The following is an 8,661-nucleotide window of genomic DNA, read 5'->3' as shown; positions in this document are numbered from 1 at the left end:
AAACTACGTTTTCGCAAGTAACACTTTCGAAAGAAGTAGAAGAACATTGTTACTTTAAAAATTTGATCAAACCAGAGAATAGAATGATAAATCAAACCCTTCTGAATAAAACGATATTCGATTCGATAAACAATTTATCGAGTCCGTCCCATGATTAGAAACGCCAGAAACTTAACAATACTCGATATTAATCCCGCGACAATTCAGAAATCAAATCCTTGATTAAATTTTCCAAATATCAAATCATCCCTTTCCCAATTCCCAATTCTGGAAAAATACCTTAATCTCTCCAATTTCCTTTTCTCAATATCACCCTAACCCTCTAATCTCCCCTCCTCCATATTTCCCAACCTTCAATTTTCCCTCCTTGAACAATATCACTCCGACCCCTCGATATTTATTGTTTCCCCTGTACATCTTCGTAACACAAACGGTGTTACTCCGCTACCCCACGAGTCCATATTCGATAATCGAGCTTTCCTCTCGAGGCTCAAAAAAGACTCGACAGCGAGAGAGAAAGACGACTGAAAATCGCCGTGCAAAAAGGATCATCGTCCTCCCGTAAGGAAGGTGGCTTCTGGAAAGGAAAGAAGCAGATGGTGGCCTTCTGGCGACTCGAAAGAAGGGAAGGAACGTAGGTAGAAGAAGAAGAAGAAGAAGCGGCGCCCGCCTATTTTATCTCGAGGATTTACCGCCCCCTGCCCAACCTCTCCGCCCGATTGTCCGTGAATTCGAACGGTTATATCACTCGGAATTTCATTTCTGTCCAACCGCGGGACATTATCGTCCGTTTGTCCCGTCGCACGCGAGTTCTCACAGATTTTCCACTCCGCCACCCTCATAATTTCTCCCCTCCAACTCGCCCTCCCCCTCACCGCGAATACCTCGAAACGACGTGTACTTAATGGCCAGCGAAAGACCGGTCGTATATTTGTCGAAAATTCGGAATCGCGCTCCGATACAGGAGTGTGGTTATCGGTGTGGTTTCAGCTCGATGTACGTATATATTATTTTACGGTGGGTAGAGAGTAATCGAAGGATGAAAAATTGTTAAGGGAGAGAGTTGAGAGTAGAGTAGAGTTTATATGGATAACGAGCCTCTACGCGAATACTCTAGAAATGAGTTTCTATTATATGAATTTGACGTTGTAATTGTACAATTTCGGTTACATCGAGCGCAGAGATATTCCGCTCTTATCGACACTTGTATTATCTCTGAACTAATAAGAACAGGTAATGGAAACGTTAATGGGTTAATGAAAATGTTAATGATAATGTTTATATTATTACCGAATAAATCGGTTATCCGATTCCCTTTGTCCCCTTCTATCATCTAATTTCGTTTTGCAATTGCTTCTGCTTAACACTGAATGAAGCCTGTTAAACATTGGAAATAAAGAAAGCGCATTGAACTAGATACAAATGTAATTTCAAATTCAAAGTTTAATTGATGCTGTGGAGATTTTTTTGTATAAGTTTTAAACGTATATTTATATTAAAATTATCTTCTCGTATATGTAATACAATAATTTAAAATATTGGGAAGAAATTTAAGTTTGATATTATTTTAGGAGAGTTTTTGAGATTTTACAAGAGTCGTACCCATGCTTCCAATTTGTTTAATTCACTTTTTTAAATTGCAGATGGCCACACACTATGTAGTTCGATATTGCATCAAACCAGAGGCAGTTTGGCTATCATAACGGATAATTAATCCGATAGATCACTCGCCAATTGCAATGTGTCCAGGTTAATTAACGATCAACGTTTAATGGATGAACTCTGGCCAGATCTCGTAACGAACTGGGGGACTAAACATTTTCCAGCCAACTATTATTCCATTAACAATCCAGCTAAGCGCAGCTTTGCCCGCCGACTTCTTCGTTGACAATTATCACCTGTGTGCGAAACCACGAACAATGCCTACCGTTTTCATAAGAGAGCTTCGAAGAACTCACGTGACAGTAACAACATTCTACGACGATACGTGTTATCAAAAATAGCGTGCACGAAGTCACATTAGACGTGCTTCTAAAAATCGAATATTCACTTGTTTCTTACATTTGTGTATCGTATCGCGATTCCATGACTTTCTTATTCCTATCAAAATAAAGGATTTATTATCGATTTGTGTGCATTTGTATATAAAAGTGATACGTTCTTTTATTATATTATTTCATGGTACAATACGATTCTCTGCATCTTCGTTGTGTATTCGTGACGAAACAAAGAACACGAGCTATCGATACTCGTGAAATTGGTAAAAGTGTGTACTTGTTACATATCTTTGTGTAATATCGTGGTTGAGTTTATTAGCATGGATCGAAAGCATCCGTTAACACGTTGTTACATGTCAAAAGATACATAACGAAGTCGATCTGTTATTATTATTGCCGTCTCATCGAAGAAATGACACGATATCCAATTATCTAATTGCAATATATAGCGTACAGTTTATACAGGGAAGAGAATTTTTCTGCTTTTATTCTGTTGGATAAATTGTTATTGTTATTGGTCGAGAAATTAGAGCTTGAAATAATGGTAGCCAACAATAAGAGACAGAAGTTGGTTGAGCACAAAACTGCAAACAAGAGCAATAGATTACGATTCTTTGTGAAATACAATGACGTTGAATTACAAGAGTTAAAGAAAAGTCAATATTTCCAACGTTATAGGATCAATCTCGCTTTGTACCGTTTCATACAATGACATGAAGAATGAATCCTGTTGGTCTTTATTATTCTTCCTCACTTCCCTTTAGCATTGTTCCATCCATCACCAAAGTAAATATAAAAAAGGATAACTAAATGATGGAAGATAGATATAGATTTTACTAGATTTCAAAGTATTTTTATCTCTTTCATTTCTTTTATTTTTTTTAAATATCTGATCTATTCCTTGATTTGATTTCCCTGACCTATCAAAGGCTTTTCTCATCTCACAGCAATCTTACTTTTTTATTCCAGATTGTATTCTTCCTTTCGTTTCTTTCTTTTTTTTTTTTTATGTGTGTAATATTTAATTTACATATTTTCTCCTTTGTATTTCTTTTCTTTTGTCTCTTCTTTCCAACCATCTCCAAGGATCTTAGCGCACGAATATGAAAGAATTCCACAAATGTTTGAAATTAGTGTTTGAAATATAGTATTAATTGTAATAATTATCTTATTATTTTAATCCTTTTCCTTCTTTAAAATATAATAATTTTTCGATAGAAAGACTACACGTGTAATATTCATAATGAGGAAATATTATAAATAAAATTATAACAGCCTCCTATACTTGATGCATATCCGTATTTTCTACATTCAAATCACGTCGTTGCCATATCTCGTTGCTATCACCGAGCTTTGTAGAACGACCAAAACTATAATCCCTTACTTAAGTACTTAATCGTGAAACTTAAACGAAGAAAACGCATTGGAAATGAGAATCTCTCAAATTAACTCGGGGGTAAATTGACCAACGATATATCGCTATACATCCATCCATATTTTTAAATTGGCAAATTACTTTCGAACCTGAACTTCAATTTTTATCTCCCCCTTGAAAAGAAGAAGAGAAAAAGAGATTAACACGAGGATTATATCCAAAAGACATAGTGATATAGGTATAAGGTAGATACTTATTATTTACTGTCAGGTATGCTGTACATAATATTTCTTTTGCCTTACAAATATTATATAAAATTACAGTCGATCACGGACAGAGTAATCTCGCACACAGTCTCTCGCGGACGCATCATATGATATAACCACACGCGACACGTACACGCGCACACATGCACACTAAAACGCGAAACACCCTCGAGTAAACGTTGTTCGCCGGATGAACTCGCTTAAACCTTCCCTCCTAAATTCACGACAGACACGTATGCACGCTCACGAGCATAGCAACGCTCGTAACTGGGCGCGTCACTCGCAATCCTCCTCGCGATCTCCGATTACCTTCCCTTTCGACCCAACCTCGACTCGTTGTGTATCGTTGTGTATCGCGGAAAACTGCGTGGAAAGAGAATTCTTCGAAATCACGACGACGACGACGAAGTCGTTATATATCGATAACTGTAAATCGGGTGAATTAATTTAAATTCGAAGTTACACGTAACGCGCGTTCATAAATTCCCTCTCTCTCTTGGCCGATTTTTACTCCGTTCCTCCTTTCATCTTGCGATTTCTCAACAAAATCCACTGAAAAATAAAACGTTTAAAAATCTTTAATTCGGCTCGTTAATCTTCGAACACGTCTAGCCTCGAAAAGGAAAGTTTTTAAAGAAGGGGCAAAAAAATCGAGTGGAAAATCCCATTTTCTGGTAAATCCCGACGGAGAAAAGAACAAGTGCCATCTATTCGGCAGACACGTAACAGAACCGTTCCCAGTGTATTCTGCGTGGGAGAAGCGAAACAAAAAGAAGCAGGAAGATACGGGGGGATAAAAGGGGAAAAGGGAGCACGTTCGTTGTCCCTCGAAACGAGGACCATCGTTGTCGGGACGTAACTGTGGCGGAAAACGAACAGACTCGTATTTCGAGAATGTACAAAACCATCAGGTCTCGACTCTTATTCCCGTTTTATTGCCAACTTCGATGGCCGTGGAGAGGAAAGAAAAAAGAGGTAATAGTATTAAAAAAAAAGAGAAAGAAAGAAACAAGATGCCGCGCGTTACGTGTGCATCACCGTGCATCGTTTTTCGTTCGTTGCATCCTTGCCGATATCCCTGACACTACTCTCGTTTCACTTCGATACTTCGTTGGCTAATCTCCATTGATTAGAATGTGAAAACGAGCGATAGAATCGAGAGATAGAACCGTCTCTCTTCGTGAGAGAAAGAGTGAGAAAGAGAGAAAAATCTCTTTTCGATGATCCGTGAAGAACCGAATGGACGAAACGAATGGAAAATCGGAAACCTGCGAGATCAAAGAGGAAGAGGCTCGCGCAATTATTTCGGCACGCGTGACCAGTGAAATCTGCTCTTAATACGGCCGAGGATTATCCATTGAATCCATCGAGACTGTCGTACTTTCGGTCGGTCTCCAAGTTGCACGTTACAAGTTTTTCTCGTTCCATTGGCGCGGTTAGTCTGTCGAGGAGTTCACATCGCGAGGGAAAGCTCGAGTCGTGAAAAGGAACGTGATGGTTGGTCATCTCTACACGAGACGCCACGTCTCATTCACATTTCATGCCTGTCGCAATACGCACACACTTTATCCGCTTCAACAAGAATCGAGTAGCGATTTCATTCGCGAATTTTTCTTCTTCGTTTATTATCCCATTGGTTGGAAAATAGCACGAAACTCGTTGAACCCGATCCGACGTTTCTTAGGTTTCGACGCCACGCACGCACGCAACGCGACGCATCGCATCACACAACATCAGACAACCAGACAACGACAAACAGGCAGCCGAAAGATGAACACGCCAAAGAAGATTTGAGCGCAGCGGTACGGTATACTACTAATATCGAGAGGGTAGCCGCGAATTGATCAGACGCAGAGAAAGATCAGGAAGAGAAACGAAAGAGCGTGGGAATGGAGGAAGAACTGAGAAGAGTGTGGATGAGGGCGAGCGTGGCAGGTTTTTTTTTTTTTTCTTTTCGTTTTCGCAATTGTTTGTTGAGAATTATCGTTCTGTTCCGCGGAAGCTCGTAAGTGGAAAAGAACGGAGATTAACGGAGGTTATGTTTAAAATTCAAACGAAGAAAAGAAGTCGAAGCTACATTTACTGCTGTGAGTTTCTCCGTTCTTTTCGACCCTTGCGTCTCTATTATTAGTTTTATACAGATATACATATATGTATATGTATAAATTTATATATATATATATATATATATATGTATATATGTATTTTTGAAAAGCGCGCCATCTCGCGCCGGCGCATGCACGCAAGGACGCGCCGGTCGCGCGTGCGCTGTTTGAATCGAGCGACGAAAGAATTAGCCGCCCGACAAGACTTTGTTTACGCACTCCTACACGATTTCTGCACACATACTTCTACGTATTTATATATATAATCATATATTTATATATGTATATTTATATCGTCCTTCTTGCGACACACCATCATGCCTTCTCTCTCTATCTCCGTTTCTACGTTTATCACACGTACGCTCACGCTTTTTTTTTTGTTCGAAGAAAAATAACAGGTATGTATATTATATATATATATATATGTATAAATACAATGAACGGGGTGTCCAAACTCGTCGCGCATTTTGGCCGTTTTATCCATATTATCTCGCGTTAGGAAGAACATTGTGTAAGAAGGGCGTATTAATATCTTTCTCTTACGACAGGATCGAACAGATCCGATTGATTCCACTTCTGGTGAAGTGGAAGAGACGAGTGTTTAAAGCACGACGAATGTGGATAACACCGATCGCGCGATCGTGATCTTAGATTTACACGCCGAGACACAAATGGGAAGAGCGTTTTAATGTCCCGACGTTTCGGCGTTATAATCGTTGAACGTTGCGCGAATCTGTTCCTTTGCCCCCATCCCCCCTTCTCCTCCAACCTGATCGATACCAGACACCTCGAGTTTCGGAGTTTCGAGCACCCACGTCGACTTTCCTCGACGACGAGAAATCGTCGTTCGTGGCGCAGCATCGAGTGTGAAACGAAAAAGGGCGCGCCTGCTACGAGCGAAACTACGTCCTCTCGTTGTCGACGATCGTTCGTTCGATCGATCGCCGACCAAAGATCGGTACGGATGAGGGGCAAAGGGTAGGCTTCCTTCCTCGGCAACGGCGAACGTTGCCGACTCTGTAACTCTGTAATAAGCGTATTTAGAAGAATTCTTCGATAGAATTCGGCCGAAAGAAGCAAGGACGATAATTTCTTCTCTCGTCGCAGTCAGGCGATCTCTCTTTTTCGTTTCGGAGATACCGTTCTCTTCGACGAGCAAAATCGACGCGAGCTAGGTGAAGGTTTTTTTTTTTCATCAATTGGATGGGTCGAGGCTCGACCGCAGAAGACAAAAATATAGAATGGAGAATGCGAATGGAGAAGATCGATCGTCGGCATAGCCGCGCGCGATCGAGCTAAATTAGGAATATTTTTCGGGGCGATATTGTCATGAAGAGTTCCGTTTTTTTCTCGCGCCTATATACACAAACACAGATGTGTTACGGCAGAGTAGAAGAATCTCCAAATGAAACGAATCTTATTCGTTCCTCGACGCGACCGGCTCGAAGATCGACCGCTCGATTCTCGAGTATCTCGATCGATGACTCGGATTATGAATCGGATGAGCAGCGGTTATAATAATTTCGACGACGCTCTTGTAAACAACGGAAAACGAAATTTCATTATTCTACGCAAGATCAAAGTGATCCCGAATAACGTGAAATTTTCGCTTTACGAGACGAGTCGAGGAGTCGTCGAGAAAAAAATAACCGGGACGCCACGATCCATATTGTCGTCGTTCTTTCCAATCCTTTCGGTTCGCTTTCCTCCCTTCACGATCGAAGATATAGATGATAATTTTGCGCGCTCGATACTCGCGCGAAGCACCTTTTCTTTTTTTTTTTCTTTTTTTTTTTCTTTTTTTTTTCTTTTTTTTTTTTTGCACAATAGAAGCGTAATACGTTTGCGTTGAAACGATCGTCTACAGATACTTTAACGATTAAGTTCTTACTCACTTAACGCGGTTAAAAAGATTGACCCAGCTACGCCACGGTGGAAAAAAAATCTAACGTGTGATTTACGTGAAGCTGTAGAACCACCGTGGCCGTGGCCACTCCCTAATAATAAATTTCTCGTAGGATAAAAAACAGAGACGCGCGCTTCTCTAAAGGGAGGGCGAAAGAGTCAGAAGACGTGTCAACAACTGATCTCGATAAAAAGCGATAACAGACTAGGCGAAACCAAAGTGAAACCTAATTTTTAATCAAACCTTTTTTTTTTTTTTTTTTTTTTTGCCTCGTAAACAACAAACGTACTTTTTCCCAGAAGAAATATTTTACAGAACACTTTCTAGATACTGAAATTAACAATAACAGTTTTCAGCATAAAGAACGTTTTAACGCTAACCAACTGTGTTCTTCTCTTATCGTCCATATATACACACATATATCGTCCATTATCTATCGATATGAAAAAATAAAAAAAAAAAAAAAAAAAAAAAACGAATTTTACAAAGAAGAGGAATAGAAAAATAGAAAAAATGTGTTTGATCCGTAATTATTTGATTTGATTAATATTTTTCGAAATTAATTAGCAGATATTAAGCTGATAAGCTTCTTAGCATCAAAAGCTTGGCCAAGTATTATCATTTAAGAAATAATTGAGGAAAATTGTCCTGGCACAAAGTGGCAGGTTGCTAGGAAACTCGAATCGATATTTGAGAAGAACGTTATGGAACGTAAAAGAACAAATTCCACTGTATAACGTGAAACTGCAACGTAACTATAAAACGTGTAAAAAGGATGATTAATACTGATTAAGATAAAAGAACCTTTATCGGATATAATAACACGCAAGTTTTTCTTCGATCGATAATGGACACGCACGTGCAATTCGTGTAACGCGTAATGCTTCTTTTCACGATACTCAATGATTCGATGATTCAAGAGATCACGATGAACGAAGAACTGTTGTTTCGATCGTATCGAGAAAGAAACCATTCGAATCGATCGATCGATCGTTTTCGAATGATCATGATC

At 39.5% G+C, this 8,661-nt stretch overlaps 1 long non-coding RNA gene across 1 annotated transcript; it reads right to left on the bottom strand.

Annotated features, from left to right (window-relative positions):
• Nucleotides 1-1,423: 1,423 nt before the first annotated feature.
• On the bottom strand, nucleotides 1,424-8,100 carry LOC147657783 (uncharacterized). Its single transcript, XR_015291822.1, has 2 exons — nucleotides 1,959-8,100; nucleotides 1,424-1,898 (listed from the first exon to the last, which is right to left on the bottom strand). It is a non-coding gene; the product is annotated as an uncharacterized LOC147657783 (long non-coding RNA).
• Nucleotides 8,101-8,661: the final 561 nt, after the last annotated feature.

The sequence above is a fragment of the Apis florea genome, unplaced genomic scaffold, assembly GCF_048593485.1.
Source record: "Apis florea isolate Af1SG1 unplaced genomic scaffold, ASM4859348v1 contig_2839_pilon, whole genome shotgun sequence".
In the NCBI taxonomy this organism is placed as follows: domain Eukaryota; kingdom Metazoa; phylum Arthropoda; class Insecta; order Hymenoptera; family Apidae; genus Apis; species Apis florea.
Note: the sequence above shows the minus strand (reverse complement) of the source record. Positions and strands in the feature narration are given on the sequence as shown.